Source organism: Lycorma delicatula, chromosome 4, assembly GCF_047948215.1.
Source record: "Lycorma delicatula isolate Av1 chromosome 4, ASM4794821v1, whole genome shotgun sequence".
Lineage (NCBI taxonomy): Eukaryota > Metazoa > Arthropoda > Insecta > Hemiptera > Fulgoridae > Lycorma > Lycorma delicatula.
In genome coordinates, this window is record NC_134458.1 from 147,606,638 (window position 1) to 147,623,345 (window position 16,708).

The 16,708-nt window shown below is 35.9% G+C and overlaps 1 protein-coding gene across 2 annotated transcripts in view; it reads right to left on the reverse strand.

Annotated features, from left to right (window-relative positions):
• LOC142323941 (uncharacterized) overlaps positions 1–16,708 on the reverse strand; it is a 38,671-nt gene that overhangs the window by 17,429 nt on the left and 4,534 nt on the right. The window lies entirely within an intron of this gene.

Below are 16,708 nucleotides of genomic sequence, written 5' to 3' on the forward strand. Positions count from 1 at the left end.
ATCTAGGTCAAAGAGCAGCTGTTTGCATAAAAAGAACTGTTCATAAATAAAGAAACTCACCAAAGTATTCTGGAGAGAGAATGAGAGGATAAAATGGAAGTGAGCAGTTATATACTCAAAAAAGGTAGCTCAAATATGGCTATTCAAGCTATTGTTAGCTCAAGCTTATTGTTATGGCTATTTCATATTGTCCAGGTTTTTCACCAGGAAACACTAGAACTTAGGGATAGCAATTGTACATGAAGACACCGTATCATTGCATATGTTAACTAACCAGTTCACAGAAACTCAGTTTTATTAAATATACAGAACACAAAGTGAAATCACAATCATAAATGAGCACAATGAAAGGATTAAACAAAATCTATATGTGACTAAGCTGATTTTATAGTATTAACCTTATTTTCTACAATTACTTAAAATGATAAAAGGGTTTTAAGGTAGTTTTTATTTATGGTGACGTGCGTAAGACAACCATTCATTGGTTATGTCAATACACCTACCAGGATCAAAGATAAAAAGTTAACTGCAAACATTAACTGGAACATAAGTTCCAGTTTAGAAAAAAAATGAAAAAATCAGTTTCACAAGAACTTATTATTCAAGCATTTAGTAATTTTTTTTCAGAACCATCCAGTCAAATTAAAAAGCTTTGTTCTTGAATTTCACATAAAATATTTGTCCGATAGGTACAATGATAGATTTTTTTTTTAAATGTATCAGATGAATACAAGATTTTTGCTTTAATTTAAGGCATCAACAATTAATTTCTACTAATTTATTGAGAGATAATAATTTCTTCACAATTCTAAGAACTACATCATTTTAAAATTATTCATATTATTTTAATACTTTAACATAATGTACAGATTGTGATATTTATTCTTTTTTAAATATATATATGTTTTTTTAACAGTACCAAGAAATACAAAAAATTCCTTTCTTTAGATAAAAATGATTTACATTATTAAGTGCTATCTCAGAAATACTGATTGGAGGAAACTTTATACTTTATACCAGCCAGCCTGTCTAGCCAGAATCTGGACCCTCAGGGCCCAGGTGAACCCCGAAGCAAACAAAGGGGCTCCTTGGGGCCTACCCCAGGGCCACAGCTCGCCATTCCAGTGTTGCAGGAGATGATGCCTTGGACACCTGCTTAGCTTGGATTCGGTCATCATTACTGTCTACCCAGAGGGCTCTGCTCCCTGGACCCCTGCACTGTTCGTTATCCTTATGATTGAGAATACTGATAAATAACAATTAAAGTATCAAGGCTTTATAGAAACCTGAAAAAGAAACTAAATTAAAAGACAGAATAATAGTAGCTTTCTCTTTCTCTGTTTATCCTCCAGAACCACCGTAAGGTATTACTTCAGAAGATGAATGAGGTTGATATGTATAAATGTAAATGAGGTGTAGTCTTGTACAGTCTCAGGTTGACCATTCCTGAAATGTGTGGTTAATTGAAACCCAACCACCGAAGAACACTGGTATCATGATCTAGTATTCAAATCCATATAAAAGTAACTGCCTTTACTAGGATTTGTACCTAACAACTCTCGACTTCAAAATCAGCTGAATTGTGATGAGTTAACCACTAGACCAACCTCGTGGGCTAGAATAATAGTAGCTATGGTAGAAGTACACACACCTTTGATGACAAAAAATTCACAACTTATTTCTTCTTTGCCATGGAGGCAGGAATATAATGAAGTAGAAGGATTAATCTTTTTTCCTTAATAAACATTTTTAATTTAAGTGAGAGTACTTTTAATATTTTAACCTTCAAGGGAGGAGCTAGGGCCTCGTTTGTGGCTTAAAACCTTCCAAGGTATAATACAAATGTATCCTGAAAATCTGAAAGCAATCGATCGGTTGGTTCTTTGAGATTTATCAAAATGAAATATCTAAAAACCTTCTCAGTTATGCCAAGAAACATGGGTAAAAATTTGATTGCGATTGATAAGAGTAGTTTTTTTTTTGTTTATCCCAAACAAACCAAAAATCCTCTTTGTCTTTATATAATAACATAGCTTGAGCTGATGTCTCTTAATTATAACAATCAATGTTGATTTAAAGATTTACTACACCAGTGAATATTGATCTTTAAAAATTAAAAAAAACATCCACTTAAAGATTACTGTAACTTTATTATGTAATAAGACATATCTATACAATGAATTCTAATCAACAATAACCCCTCTGAACTCAGATTATGTTTCATTTTATACTACAGTTTTCTCTCTTTAATAAAAATAAAGATTAGAAACAATAATTTTTTTCTATAATTTTGGAAAAGATTGTTGTACACATATTTATGGATTTTCTTAAATTAGTTTTAAGTGAAAAATTCACTCTTATTTAGTACTCCACATGGATTTTGTAATTTTGTGAAGGGTTTATAGATTCCAATGTTTTAAATGTACTATGTTCTTTATCAGCAGGAATTTGATTTGTTTATAATATTACGTAGCTCAAATGTAAGTATCAGAATTGTCAATTCAGTTTAATAGTCTTCAAAAGAAAAATTACACAACTATAAAAACTAAATATAAATAAAAATGAAAATAAACCTGTTTGTATTCATTGAATCATATATTAAATTTACATTAAATAAACAAAATCATACATCTGAGTCATACTGAAATCAGATAGTTCAGTGCTGGTACCTCTACATGTAAAAATGAAGTCTCAATACTACAAAAATAGTATTGGATATGTGAAAACAGGATAAAAACTAGTTACGCAAAAATGTAACCACTGAAATCCTCATTAGGGGTCAATCCATTTGAAGTGACCCACGGGTCACTTAAAAAAAAAAAAACTGAAATTTACCCATTTGTTTTTTACATGTCTCAGGACCTTAAAACTATTTTTTTTTATTTAAGCAGTTTACCTGTGGCAGCCATTTTTGTTACAGTGCACACACCTATTTTTGTGATTGTAAGGGTTTACAGAAAAAAATCGTAACTAAAAAGGTCCTGGAAGGATGAAACAAAAGCAATTTAATAATATTTTGTCACAGTAAAAGATTGATCCACAGTTTATTTACCTATCTCTCTTCTTTCTATGAGAAAATTACCAAGAAAGTTGAACACGAAAAACGGTGAAATTTCACTTTTGGTAATTTTTTTCAAGAGGCAGGGATGGCATAAAAATTTGAATTATTATTTTGTATGTAGGTATATGTTAGTAGTTTTACCATAAATAATATTAATGGCGATATACTTACCCCTAAATTTATGAATTTTTAGAAACTATTTTTTTTTTTTTAATTCAAACTTTGGCTTCAAACAATTCTGATGGGGCTGGATATAAAAATCTCAAATTTACAAACTTAGTGTTTTTGTAATTTTTATGTCAAATAAAAAAGTTTCTTGTGTAGCAGTACTAATAAAAAAGTTATAACCTCTCAAAAATCATGAAACAACTGTTAAAAGCAATACCATTTTGACTCACTAAATAATTGCTCCAAGGGGGTTTCTTGTCTTCTTGACACAGTAATATTTTTATACTTATTATTATAGTTGAAATAGACTTGTTTGAACCATTCAATTGCAGTGTTATGTTATAACCGATGCTTGAAGTAATTTCCAGTCACAAAAATTCATGTTGCAACATGCTCATTTATACTTGTTGCATGATTTAGCTTTGCAGTTACAGACTGACCAGTCTGTAACTGCATTTGAGACACTATACAATATATAATACAATACAATACAATACAATTCAATCCACCTTTACCCTGAAGTACACAGTAACTGAACAATGGCCACATTTTTAACAAATATATGGGGGAATAAGAGAGATTTATTAGTTATTAAGACTGTACCACCCATATATTTCCTATCAAATATAATCAATGATTTTAATACATATTCAAATTTATTATGTATCGCTTAATATCTAATTATATATTGTTGCCATATACATGCGAAGCTTCATATCGGCAAGTACAATACTAGTCAACGGGAATACAGTATGCCTACAAACCTGCACAAGTGCCACTCCCCAACAAGCTAGCTGACCAACTCTCCCACCACAGCGGTGTTGAGGTTCACCATTCACAGAATGGTGAAGAAATTCTCTCGCCGGTCTAACGTGGGATCTCCCGGCGGTTGCCAACATCTCCGCCGGAGCAGCAAGCCTAGCCGGGCCGCCGAGAGAACTGCTGGGTATGCATGCTACCTTCTCGGACTTTAAGCGCCCTGGCCGGCGAGCCCATCAGCAGAAGCCGGCCCAGAGTGGGATCGCACGAGGAGAACCGCCTCGGCCGAGCCAGGGGAAGACGACCGACGCCGATTGCTACTGCTGGGCACGACTGCCACGTTGTAGTGGGGACCCAACTGCCGCTGAGGCGAAGCTCGGTCCGATTTAAACGGGCGAGCCGCAACCTCCCGACTATAAACGGACCGATATCGCCGAAGACCAGCTTCCGGATCCAACAGCCCTTCTCAGGGCTACTTCCCAAAACACACAAATGGCCCTTTTCAGAGAGCATTACTACAAAAACCTCGGCCATTTTCAGTCCTGCCATAAGGTGCCACGGTTTTATAACCGTGCCACGGTTATATGGCACCGTGCCAGTCACGGTGCCATAAGGTTTTAAGGTGCCACGAGCCGTCGAAGCCAATCGGCGACAGAGACGTCCAATGTGGCGCGAAGATCGTCTGGACGAAAAGACTGGATCTAGTCACGTCTTTGTCGACCACATGTTAGCCGACAAACACACAAGGGGCCCAACAACATTACTACCTGATTGCGGGCATCCGTGCATCATTTCTGTCAGTGATAACGGCAACCTTCAGCGGCCTGCCACATGACGATCCAAAACTGATCCTCTCTCATCTACAAACTCAACTACAAGAAAAGAGAATGCCTGTGGAGCAATGAGCGGAATACGCCGAAGGGCAGCTGAAAGGAGATGCTCTATCTTGTGGCAGACAATACAAAGACCTACAACTCGATTGGCCCGAGTTCATCGACCGATTTCGGCATCAATATAACCACCCTCAAACAACTGCCAAGCTGTGGTTCCAACTTTATGGACGAACGCAAGTGGCTAATGAACCAGTGGAGTTTTTCCTGTTGCAGAAGAGGAAACTCATTCACCGACTAACTCCAGGTAGTGAAGTTACCTTTCTACCAGTACTGCTGGAGCAGCACACCTTATGAGGTGAAGACAAGACTGAAGACGGTGTTGAAGCGACACCAGGAGTATTTTCCAGCATTCCCTTGCAACCGACACGGTCAACAGTACATGAGATTCAACTTCGGGAAGGAAGCCGGCCGTTTCCCTCCGGTGGTCATTGTTAAAAAGAAGAAATCTTCACTACGTTTTTGTGAAGGCTTTCACCGACTGAACGAAATCACTGAAGATGTAGATTCACTACTGCTACTGATCTATGAAACTATTAGACTTGGGAAGCGCTCGCGTCTTCTCGACAATCGACCTTAAAAGTGGCTATTGGCAGACACCCCTGGAAGAATCAAACGGTTTACAGCCTTTTCAGTTCCAGATGGCGGCCGATACCAGTTCCGAATAATGCCGTTTGGCTCGAAAAATGCACCCAGCATATTCCAGCATCTTATGAAGAACGTTCTCACTGGCCTCCTCCGCCAGTGCTGACTGGTCTACCTGGACGTCATTGTTTACAGCAGTAGCTGGGAAGAACACTTACGCCCCCTAGATTTGGTGCTGGAACGCCTACAACTTTACTATCTGACATGCTCTTTGGAGAAATGCTAATTTGGCGGAGAAGAGGTATCATTTTTGGGCCATAAAATATACCCACGGGTAATATTCCGGAGAAGCAACACCTACGGACCATCACAAGATTCCCGGGTCAAGAAAAGACCTGCAGAAGTTTTTCGGCACTTATAACTGGCTGCGAAAATATATAGAAAGATTTTCACAACTTTCTGCGCCGCTGACTGACCTGCTGCGGGGAAAACACTGGAAATGGAAAGACACTGCAGAGCTAGCAAGTTTCCGTCGCTGTGTGCTCTTTGTGGAGAGAGGGCACAAATGAGACGGCTGTCCCAAGAAGAATGAGGGATCGAATTGTCAATTATAAGAAACTGTGCAAAGGGACTAAGTACTCTTCGGACAGTAAGGACTGTGCGTCTTACTTAAGAGCTGTCGAGATGGTCATGGTTAATTTCGGACAGTTGAATGCTCAGGGTGCTTACATTGCGCAAATTGAATTAGGTGAGGTTGGAGAAGTAAAGGTTCTCTATCATGCACATTAATTCTATTATTTCTAAACCTTTCACACCATTTTCGGACGCTTCTTTTTTGTCATATTATCACCGTACACAGCAACCAACTTCCTATGAATTTTAGCCAGCTTAACGTTTTGATGGTTTAAAAAACGTATGACCACGTATTTCACAATTCGCGGCAACATCGATTTTCCTATTCATTTTATAACGTAACAACTCACACGTAATCAAAGACAGTACAACGCGACAACTTACAGAAAATGCAGAGTGTGCATTACTAGCGTGGCCATGAATGACATAGGTTCGCCAAACTTAAAGAGACAAACTTCCCAGCGATCTTTACTTTAGAGATCTCCCTTGTAGTTAAAAAGTGATTTTTTAGTCCTGTACCCAATTTTAAATGTAATTTAAGAAAGGGAAATTTAGGTGGAATAAAATAATGTATTTGTTACTTACAAAAGAGATTTAATAAAAAGCTATTACATAATTGTTAAAGAATATGCTCAAAATCCCCACCCCTTGCGGTTACACACGCACGGATCTTTTCAACATATTAGCAGAAACCTTTTTAAGAGTTCAATTGGAAATATTTCTGATTAAGTCTGTAATATTGACTAAGTTCATCAATAGTGTGAGGATTGTTTTTGAAGGCTAATATAGCCTCACAAAAAGTAGTCAGGAGATGTGAAATCTGGGGACCTTGGAGGCCATAAGCCCTTGCTAATTGTTCGATCATCAAAAAACTCTCGCAGAAAATGCATGGTTTCTCGAGACGTGTGGCATGTAGCGGCGTCTTGCTAAAACCAGCAATACCGTTCTTGAGGTAACAGGAGGGATACAAATTGGCGCACAATATTCCTGTATACTTCACCATTTACTGTCTGTTCGAAGAATACGGGTCCGACTCTACGATGACGAGATATCGCACACCTCACACCAATTTTTTCAGGATGGAAAGATTTGTCTTGTAAAGCGTTAGGATTTTCAACCGCCCAAATTCGACTGTTCACATAACCATCGAGATGGATCCAAGCTTCATCACTAAAGAACACTGTGTTTAAAAATTCGATTCCGTTATCGTTTACGAGAAACCTAAACCAACGGCAATATTGCAATCGCTTGTTTAAATCTGGAGGCTGAAGCTCTTGGACTAATCGTACACGATACGGATACAATTTCAATTTTTTAGCAGCTTTCTGAACACTCGAATATGACAAACTAACTCGCGTGGAAAGTTTTCGTAAACTTTTCCGTGGAGAATTGAGCAATCTTGTTTTCACAAGTTCTCTAAAACGTCATCTGTCAAGCGAGTTGGTCGATCACTACGTTTTCTGTCGCAAACACTACCTGTCTCTCGAAATCGGTTTGCTAGCCTAGAAATTGACATTTTTTCTGGCGGAGGAACACCAACAAATTTAATTTGAAATGATTCTTTTACACTCGCGTACGATTTCGTAGCAAAATATTGTTCAAGAATGAAAACTCGTTCTATGGTAAAAGACATTCTGTTCGTAACAGGACCGGAAAAGGCACAAAACTTTACATATCTCAAGGAGAATCAACTCACACTGCCGTATCTATACCGGTTGAGTAGCGCTACCAACTTCGTCCCTCGCGAATTGCTTACCGCTCAAAAATTCTTTCAATTTCCCAAACAAATGATATTCAGAAGGAGCTAAGTCTGGACTATATGGTGGGTACTCATAAATTTCCCACCCAAATGTTCTCTGTAAATCACGTGTCGGACCCGCAACATGTGGACGTACATTATCGTGCAGCAGGGCAACGCCGTCGGTCAGGCGCCCACGTCGCTGATTGTGAATGGCGCGCCGTAACTTACGTAGAGATTTGCAGTAGATTTCTGCATTTATAGTCGTTCCACATGGCATGAAATCAATCAGCAGTATACCAAACCTATCCCAGACCATCAGTTTGCGTCCAGGTGACTGTGGCATGACCCTTTCTTAGAAAAAAATTACGAGACATTAACAATTGGGTAACAGGACTAAAAATCACCCTGTAGTAAATAAAAGTTAGATGAATTACATCTACAGTTACATTATAAATAAAATAATACTGTCATATTTCAGGATCATTTAAGGACATTTGTCTCTTAAAACTCTTCCGCCTTTCATAAACCATAACATTATGATTCAACATACGGATGATTAAGGATGGAGATACAGAAATGTATTCATGAAAGTAAAAGACAGATGAACAGCTACCAAAGGATTATACAATTGTGATAATACTTATACTGAAGAACTGTAATCCAAATATAGGTAAGCAATGACCTGTTCAATTTCACACCAAGCAGTCTGGATATGTTATTCATTAAACCAAACAACTAAAATCTAATTATCTTATAGTAAAATATAATTCCAGTATACAGGAATCCTTTGATTTACGCGATTAATTCATTCCAGAAAATTGTTGCGTAAATAAAAACTGTTTTCTCAAAAAAGGTGTAAAGTACAGTATAGTATCTGGACGTGTACATATTTAGTAGGCTATATTCGTAATTCTTTTCGCAGGCAAAAGACGCAGAAGTTTTAGACGATTTGACTAAACATGCTTTATTTAATAGAATATAAATCGAATTCAATACAATAAATATGATTACATACAGTACAGTATTGTAGAAACAAAGTAAAAAATATAAGAATAATAAACTACAAAAGAAAAATCATATTACAGTACAGTATTATTAAAAAAATAGTTACCTTACAATAAACGTACATAGGCCTAAATACAATAAGGAATATTAAAAAAAAAACTTGTGATTTAGTTCAGCTTTGGTTTCTTAAAATAACTGTGTTCAGTTTACTCTGCTTTATTGATAGTTGCAACTGATCTAGCACCATCTTGTAGCATATCGTATTACCTAAGTCCATTTACAACTTTCGTAATTCGTTCTCGATCAGGATCATTTTCAGTTACATAATTACAAATTTTTTCGATGAATCATAATTCCTCCTGTAATCCTTTTACTGTTAATTGTGGCTGTGAAATGGAGGATGAGGTTGAAGGTTCACCATTGTCGATTTTTGATGGCCCTGCTACCCGAATTGTCATCTAGTAGCTCATTTGGCAACTCGGCTAGTGCTAACAAGTCTTCATTTCCTAAAAGTTGTTTATCTTCTTCCACTAGTTCATTTATATCTTCAGCATTAACTTCCACCCCTATACTGCTGGCAAGTTGCACATCTTCATTTTTAATAGTACCTGTAATTTCTTGTCCATCGAATGCAGTTTGATCTTGATACAGCTTGTAACATACTCCACACATAATACTCTCTTCGATTTCTTTCAAAGCTTCGTCAACATTCCGTACAGAAAGAAGGATGTTATATATTTTTTCCAGAACGTTCGAAAATTACAGATCTCATTGCTTGAACTGTTAGTCGCAGAAACCACCTCAGAAATTTTTTTTTTTTTTTTAAGATAGTAAGCCTTGAATGTGGCTGGCTATCAGTTCTTGACTAAATGGCTTGTGATGTATTTGCAGGCATATAAACTACTTTTACATGTGAATTAATTGCTTCCAATTCCTCGGAGCTTGGATATTCAGGAGCGTAATCGAGCAATAGAACGACTTTGTGTGCGATATTTTTTCCTGTACAAAAATCTTTGAGTTGCAGACTAAAACAATTTTTAAATAGGTCAAAAAAAAAAATGCGCCTCGTTACCCATGCTTTTTGGTTGGATGTCCAATACACGGGTACAGATTGTTTGTTAATTCCTTTAAAATCATGGGGATTTTCTAAGTGATATACAAGCAACGGTTTTAGTTTAGAGTTACCCTTCGCTTTTCCTCCAAGTAAAAGTGTGAATCGATCTTTAGATAATTTAAAATCGGGCATATGGCGTTCTTATTTTGCGATAAAAGTACGTTTAGACATCTTTTTCCAAAAAATTGCCGTTTCGCCAACATTAAATAGTAGCTGTGACGTGTATCCTCCTTCTTTCATGATAATTTGTAAATCTTTTTCAGTTTTTCGACTTCTTCATTTGCACTGGCTGCTCCACCTTGGATCAAAATTTTATGCAGGTTTGAAAGTTTTTTTAAATTTTCAAACCATCCTGTGCTTGCATTGAATGGGTTGATATCTTCAGCATTGTATTTAAGTCTTAATAGTTCATGCAAACTTAACGCTCTTTCACGAATCATGGGAATACGACGTTGAGTACAATCTTCTATGAAAATATTCAATAGTTTTTCAAGTTCAACTATTTTTTAAAGGAGATCATAAATAAGACATTCGTGAAGTCTGAAGAGGACTAGCATTTTTTCCAGAAATCATAATTGTATCCTTATTTTAATTATCCTTATTATTATTGAACGAATTGTTGATTCGACAAGGCCAACATAATTTGCGATATCAATGTTACGTAAAACATCATGATGTTTTTTATCATCTCCAACTTTGCCTCAAGAGTGTTAGTTTTCCTTTTCTTTCCCATAGTATAAGGTCAGACATAGTTAAAAACACGAAAAATAAAAAGATAATACGTAAATAATTCACAATAAAATTCTAAAATATCTCGCACAATAAATTACAATATTGCATGTAAAAAAAAATTGCCTTTGCATTACGCCCTGAACACAGATCGATCAGAATACTTATATACTACACGGTAATATAACTAAGATAGAATAACGCAACTCAACATATTCTCTGAACAGCTAATTGACTGTGATCATTAAAATGTCTATAAACCAAACACTTAAGTGTTACCAACCTAATATACTTCCGTATGCTATTATTGAAAGGGAAAACCTGTTTCATTGTTTATCGCATTACACGTCCGTGTAGTGCATGTATAAGTCATATATGTCATATTGCACGTATAAGTCCGTGTAAATTGTTTACCGAAAATCCTTTTTAAGAATCCTTTCACGAATATTATTTTACACCTTATGTACAGTAATTCTGATTGCGTTAATTCAAAACCAGATCCGCGTTAAGTCAAGGGGCAGTGTTATAAAATCAACCGTGCAAATTCAAAATCGCATTAAACCAAAGGATTACTGTATAGAAGGCTAAAAAATAATGCTTCAAAACACTTTTCTTTTTTTACCAACATACTTCATGTTCTCGATTTTCTCTAGAAGAGGATTTGAGGAGAAACACAGATAAGTGTAATGTTAAGAATTTTCCCAGTAAAAAAGTTCAGCTTAGTGGTCTTGATTGCGCTCCCGGTAATTTGATATCCAACAAAAATAAAAATATTAAATTTGACCGTTTGGAATTAAATACTGATTTGGTTACTGCACACACTAAAAACAAAAAGAGGGCTCGTTCTGTTAGCAGTTCAAACCTTCAATCACTACTGCTGATATAAAAAATTAGTGTAAAGATCTTAATTTAGCTTTTTTTAAATATACTGAATTAAAACCTAAATTTGCTACTTACAATTTATTCCATGTTATGTCAATGATTCGAAATTTATGAAGATTAATAACCCGGATCTATGGGCTGAGGGTATTCTTACTGCCCCTATCTTTGATACATTTAATAATGTTTTAAATGATAGTTTGCCGGCCAGAGAAGGATGGCTTTCTTATCGAATCATAAGACTAGTTTAATGCTATTATATCAAAATGTTTGAGGCTTCAGAACTATATCGGACAAGCTTTTTGTATCTCTAGCGAGATATGACTTCAATGTTCAATGTCCTTACGACATGGTTCAATGATATTCATTGTGATGCAGATTTCTTCCCTGAATCATATAAGATCTACCGTTTGGATAGAGATTATGCAGTTTCAGACTGTAAGCGGGTAGTGGATCCCATTTAGTCACTGTGTATGTTCGGCGGACTGACCTAGAACTTTCACTTGAGATTGTTTCCAAGTACAACTTTCTTAAGTTTCCAACATCTGGAATGAAGAGCCTTCTAATTGGTGTCCATTATTTTTCTCCAGCTGTTCAACCTGCTGTGATGCAACAGTATTTTGCATCTACTACACTAGTATTCCACAACATCTATTTATATGCAAAACGAAGGGCTGGATTAACATTTAACCTCGTCGATACCTTAATCTCTCTTTTGTTGATCTTGAATCTCAGATGGCTCGACATGATAGCTAACAACTGAATCTCAATTTTACCATTTGTTGAAACAGCTCCATCTAAAAGTGTAGTTCACCCTGATAAGTTTCATCCTCCATTTTCTGCTTTTATTAAGAAATCTGAATTTCTTTACTACTGTGAACAATGTCCAACATAATTTTAGCAGGAGTGACTTTCTAGGCCTGTATTCTGATGTGGCAGAAACTGATTTGTCTGGAGTTCTCCTGAGTTGTTCTCTTGATCAAGCTGTCAATAAATTTATCAGGTCATTTTTGATGCTATAGATGGATATGTATCCTTTTGTTTGCTGTCATCCTTCCAGATTTTCTCCTTGGTTTTCTGCTGATTTCTGTTAATTTTACTGATTAATAAGAAAAACAAGGCTCATTGATGGTATAAACACTCTGGTCTTTTGTCTGATTACAATGCTTTGTGAGCTTTGTAAAAGGTAAAAATTGCTCTCTGACAAGATAAACTATATCAGGCTCATTATTGTGAGATTAATTTTAATGATAAACTTACTTGGTTTTGGAGAATATATTATCCACATATTATCAAAGGAGTTAGTCTGTTGATCGCTCCTGCCCTTAACTCCATTTGCAATTGGAGTTTGCAATCCAGTATTTTTTCTTCCCTTAGGAAGAAGGCAACTGTCATACCTATTCCTAAACCTGGTCCATGTATAATAAATAATTTTTGTCCTATCTCCATATTAAGCTCTTTTTTCCAAAATCATAGAAAAAATAGTCTGTTTCCATTTTTACTGTCATATCCAACCACTTACACCAATCATCTACACGAATTTATGGAGAACTGCTTGACAACATTTAACCTCAACCCCTTTCTTGACTTCATGGGGTGACTTCATTTTTAGAGGGGCAAGGTCAGGTAGATGCTACCTACTTTGATTTCCAAAAGGTGTTCAACAAGATGCCCTAATATACTTCTTTGTAAACTGAGACATTATGGTTTAAGCGAAAGCCTGATTTTTTGGATTGCCTCAAACCTTTAAGGAAGATTTTCTATTCACTATGCAGGTGTGACGTCTTCTCATGAGTTCGTTGCTTCTTTTGAAGTTCCTCAGGACTCTCTAATTTGGGTCGCTTTTTTTAATTTTTATGAATGATGTGTCGGTGGTTATCTAAGATGTCATTGAAATTTATGCAAATGATCTAAGATTTATCATTCAGTCTCTTCTGAGCACAACCATCTTCTGATACAGAATAATATTAATGCTGTTTACAACTGAGCATAGGTTAACAAAATGCCTTCAACTTTGAATAACATCCTTCAAGTTCAATTCTCCAGAAAAACCAATCTTTCTCATCAAGTTTACTCCATTGGTGGTGAGCCTATAGAATTGAACAGAGTAAATGATCTCGGAGTCTTATTATACACCAAGCTTTATTTAAAAGGTCATATGGATGAAATTGTTAGTAAGGTGAAGCGCAACCTTGGGCTGATTAAATGGCTTGCAAGACCATTTCAAAATCCAAACTCTTGTCTGACATTTAACAAATTTTAACTCGGAGTCAACTGGAATATTCCACTACCACCTGGAACAGACAACATTCACTGCAGAAATGATACAGTGTTCTGGATAATTTCTTACATTAAGCATCTCTGATACGTGTCAGCGGTTGGATTTGCCATCCTTGTACAGTAAAAGAAATTTTTTCACTTTGTTCTTTTTTATAAAAATATTCATGGCCTTAATACTATTCCTGGCAGTGTCTCAATCAGAACTCCAATAACTAATGTTAGAAATTTCTTTCCATTTAGTCTGCAGCTAAAAATTATATTTCTGCCTTCCACAGCATGGTCACTTCAGAATATCTGAAAAATGAGATTGACTTCTTCCAGTTTTTCAAACAATAAATGCAGGATTTGAAGATGATTCTATAAGTTTAACCTGGAAATGATTTTAGATTGACTAAAGTCATTATTATTGTTGCTGTTGTTAGCAACTGTTATCTAATCAGTTAGAAATTTAACTGTTTTTTATTTTAATGATCAACTTGATCATCCTCCCTACAGCCCAGACCTATGGCCCTAGCATTATATGCTTTTGTTTGCCACTGTTTTATAATTATTAATACAGCACATATGGCTTCTGCTGTTTTGCTGTATTAAATAAATAAAAATTATTATTATTAATATGCAAGGTATATGAATTTCTTTGTTAAGAACTGTTTTACTAAAAACTAGTAGAGAAGCAAATATAGAATAATAATTTTTAATGTTTCAAAAATGAGATAAATACATACAACAACAGAAAAATACCCCTTATACTCTCAATGGAGGAACTAGTTTAATGGTTAATAGTTAAGTTGATAATTTCAATATGCCACAAAATTATGAGAATGAGTTAGGGGTTTTCTATAAAGAAACCTATACTACTACCAGGAAAACAAACAATCTGTTTTATTATACGAGGGTAAATCAAATATAAACGGGATTTTATTTTTTATTTTTTTTTAAATTTATTTCTTGAAAAATAAAAGGCAAATATAATTTATTTTTCTACATGGTTTCCTGCTTTAGAAATACATTTTTCCCAACGAGAAGGAAGGTCTTTTATCGCAGCATCGTAGAATGAAGCTGGCTGCGTCAAGAGCCAATTGCCCACGAATCCCTCCATGACCTTGTCATCTTCAAATCATTGCCCTCCTACAGCTTCTTTAAGCGGCCCACAAATGAAAATCGCAGGACGATAGGTCTGGGCTGTAGGGAGGATAATCAAGTTGAGTCCAGTGCATTTCTTCTACTTTTGAAACCGTTAGAGAGCTGCAGTATGGGGCCTGGCACTGTCGTGGTGAAGATGGCCTCTCAAATCAGTTGGTCTCATCTTTTGCGGCAATATGCAGCACTCACCTCGTAGTACTAAGCTGCACTGATTGTGCGTCGCTCATGCAAAATATCTATGAGCAAGATACCTCGCCGGTCAAAAAAAAGGTTGAAAGAAACTTGCTGGCTGACAGTCGAGACTTGGCTTTCACAAGGGATGTCGCCCCTTTCCTTTTCGCCGCCACTCCATACTAGCTTATTTCGACTAGGGAATGTAGTGGTAGACCTACGTTTCGTCGCAGGTGATGATCCCAAAAAATGCATCACCTTCTTTCACAATTTCTGATACTCTCACCCATCGATCGTCTTGAAGAATGTCTCGAACCACGTGAATGTTTCCATCTATAATGCTGCTCCAAGGGCGGCGATCATGTTCTTGATTTTCCACTTGTTCTCTTCCTTCCTTGAACTCTTTATGCCGGGCAAACACACGACAATGTTTGGTCCTCGAACTGAACAGTCAATCTCCGAAAAATTTTCATCGCTTGAACTCCTTGACGAGCAAGAAATTTTATAATTATGCATTGCGCAGTGGAGGGGTGCACCTGTTGCACTGGTTGGGAGTGTGGAATGGTCGGCTCTCCCCACTCCTAATACCCCACCCAGGCATACTAGAAGCGCGGGCCCATTCCTACCAATCGTAGGCGCTCAGGAACAAAAATTCCATTTATATTTGAACTGATCAGCTGATAAACACAGAAACATTGACTAGTAACGTGCTGCTCCCGTGCTTGTTAACGCTACACTTCTGTGAAAGTTAGGTGAGGATGGGTTCTAATAGAAGGGAATAATACTCCTTTTTGGGGGATTATCTGCTTGTTTCACAAGTCCCTCAAAGATTACATTATTTCTTTCCTGTCATCTACTTTTTTCCCTTTTCTTTGATTTCTTATTAATTTTAATAAAATTCTTTCTTATTACTGGATGTTTGATTTTGACCAAATACCAACTGACATTGATTTTTGAATATCTTACCAAACCCAACTGCAGTGCATTAGCTTCAGTTTTAGCACGTCAGGCCTTAATATATACATAAAATATACCGTTACTCTAACCTCAAGCTGGTCTACATTACCTAAAATTTCCAAGCTACTATATGCAGCAATATAATTAATTAATTATTTTAGGTTAGAAGAAAAAACCATAAAATGGTTATGAAAATTTATTAAAATCATTGCACATATTTGAATAAATTATAAATAGTTTCCATAAACAAACATTCAGCAAAGTAAGTTTTGTTATAAAAAGAAAAAGATATTCCAAATAACATGTAATAAAAACATATAAATAGCAAGTTTATGCCTTGAGTTTTACCTTTCTACTATATATATATATATATATATATATTACATTTACTTGATTATTCCGAAAATTGTTTTATGTAGTATCTACTATTACGTTATCATTGATCATGATTGTCAATAATTTACATTGGTGTACATATATGGTATACATTGATCATGTATATTTTTACCTCATGTGTTTCTAACTGAAAAGATTAATATGAGATTTTATCACACCTGATGTGATATGTTATAATTAATTGTGTATATTGTGCC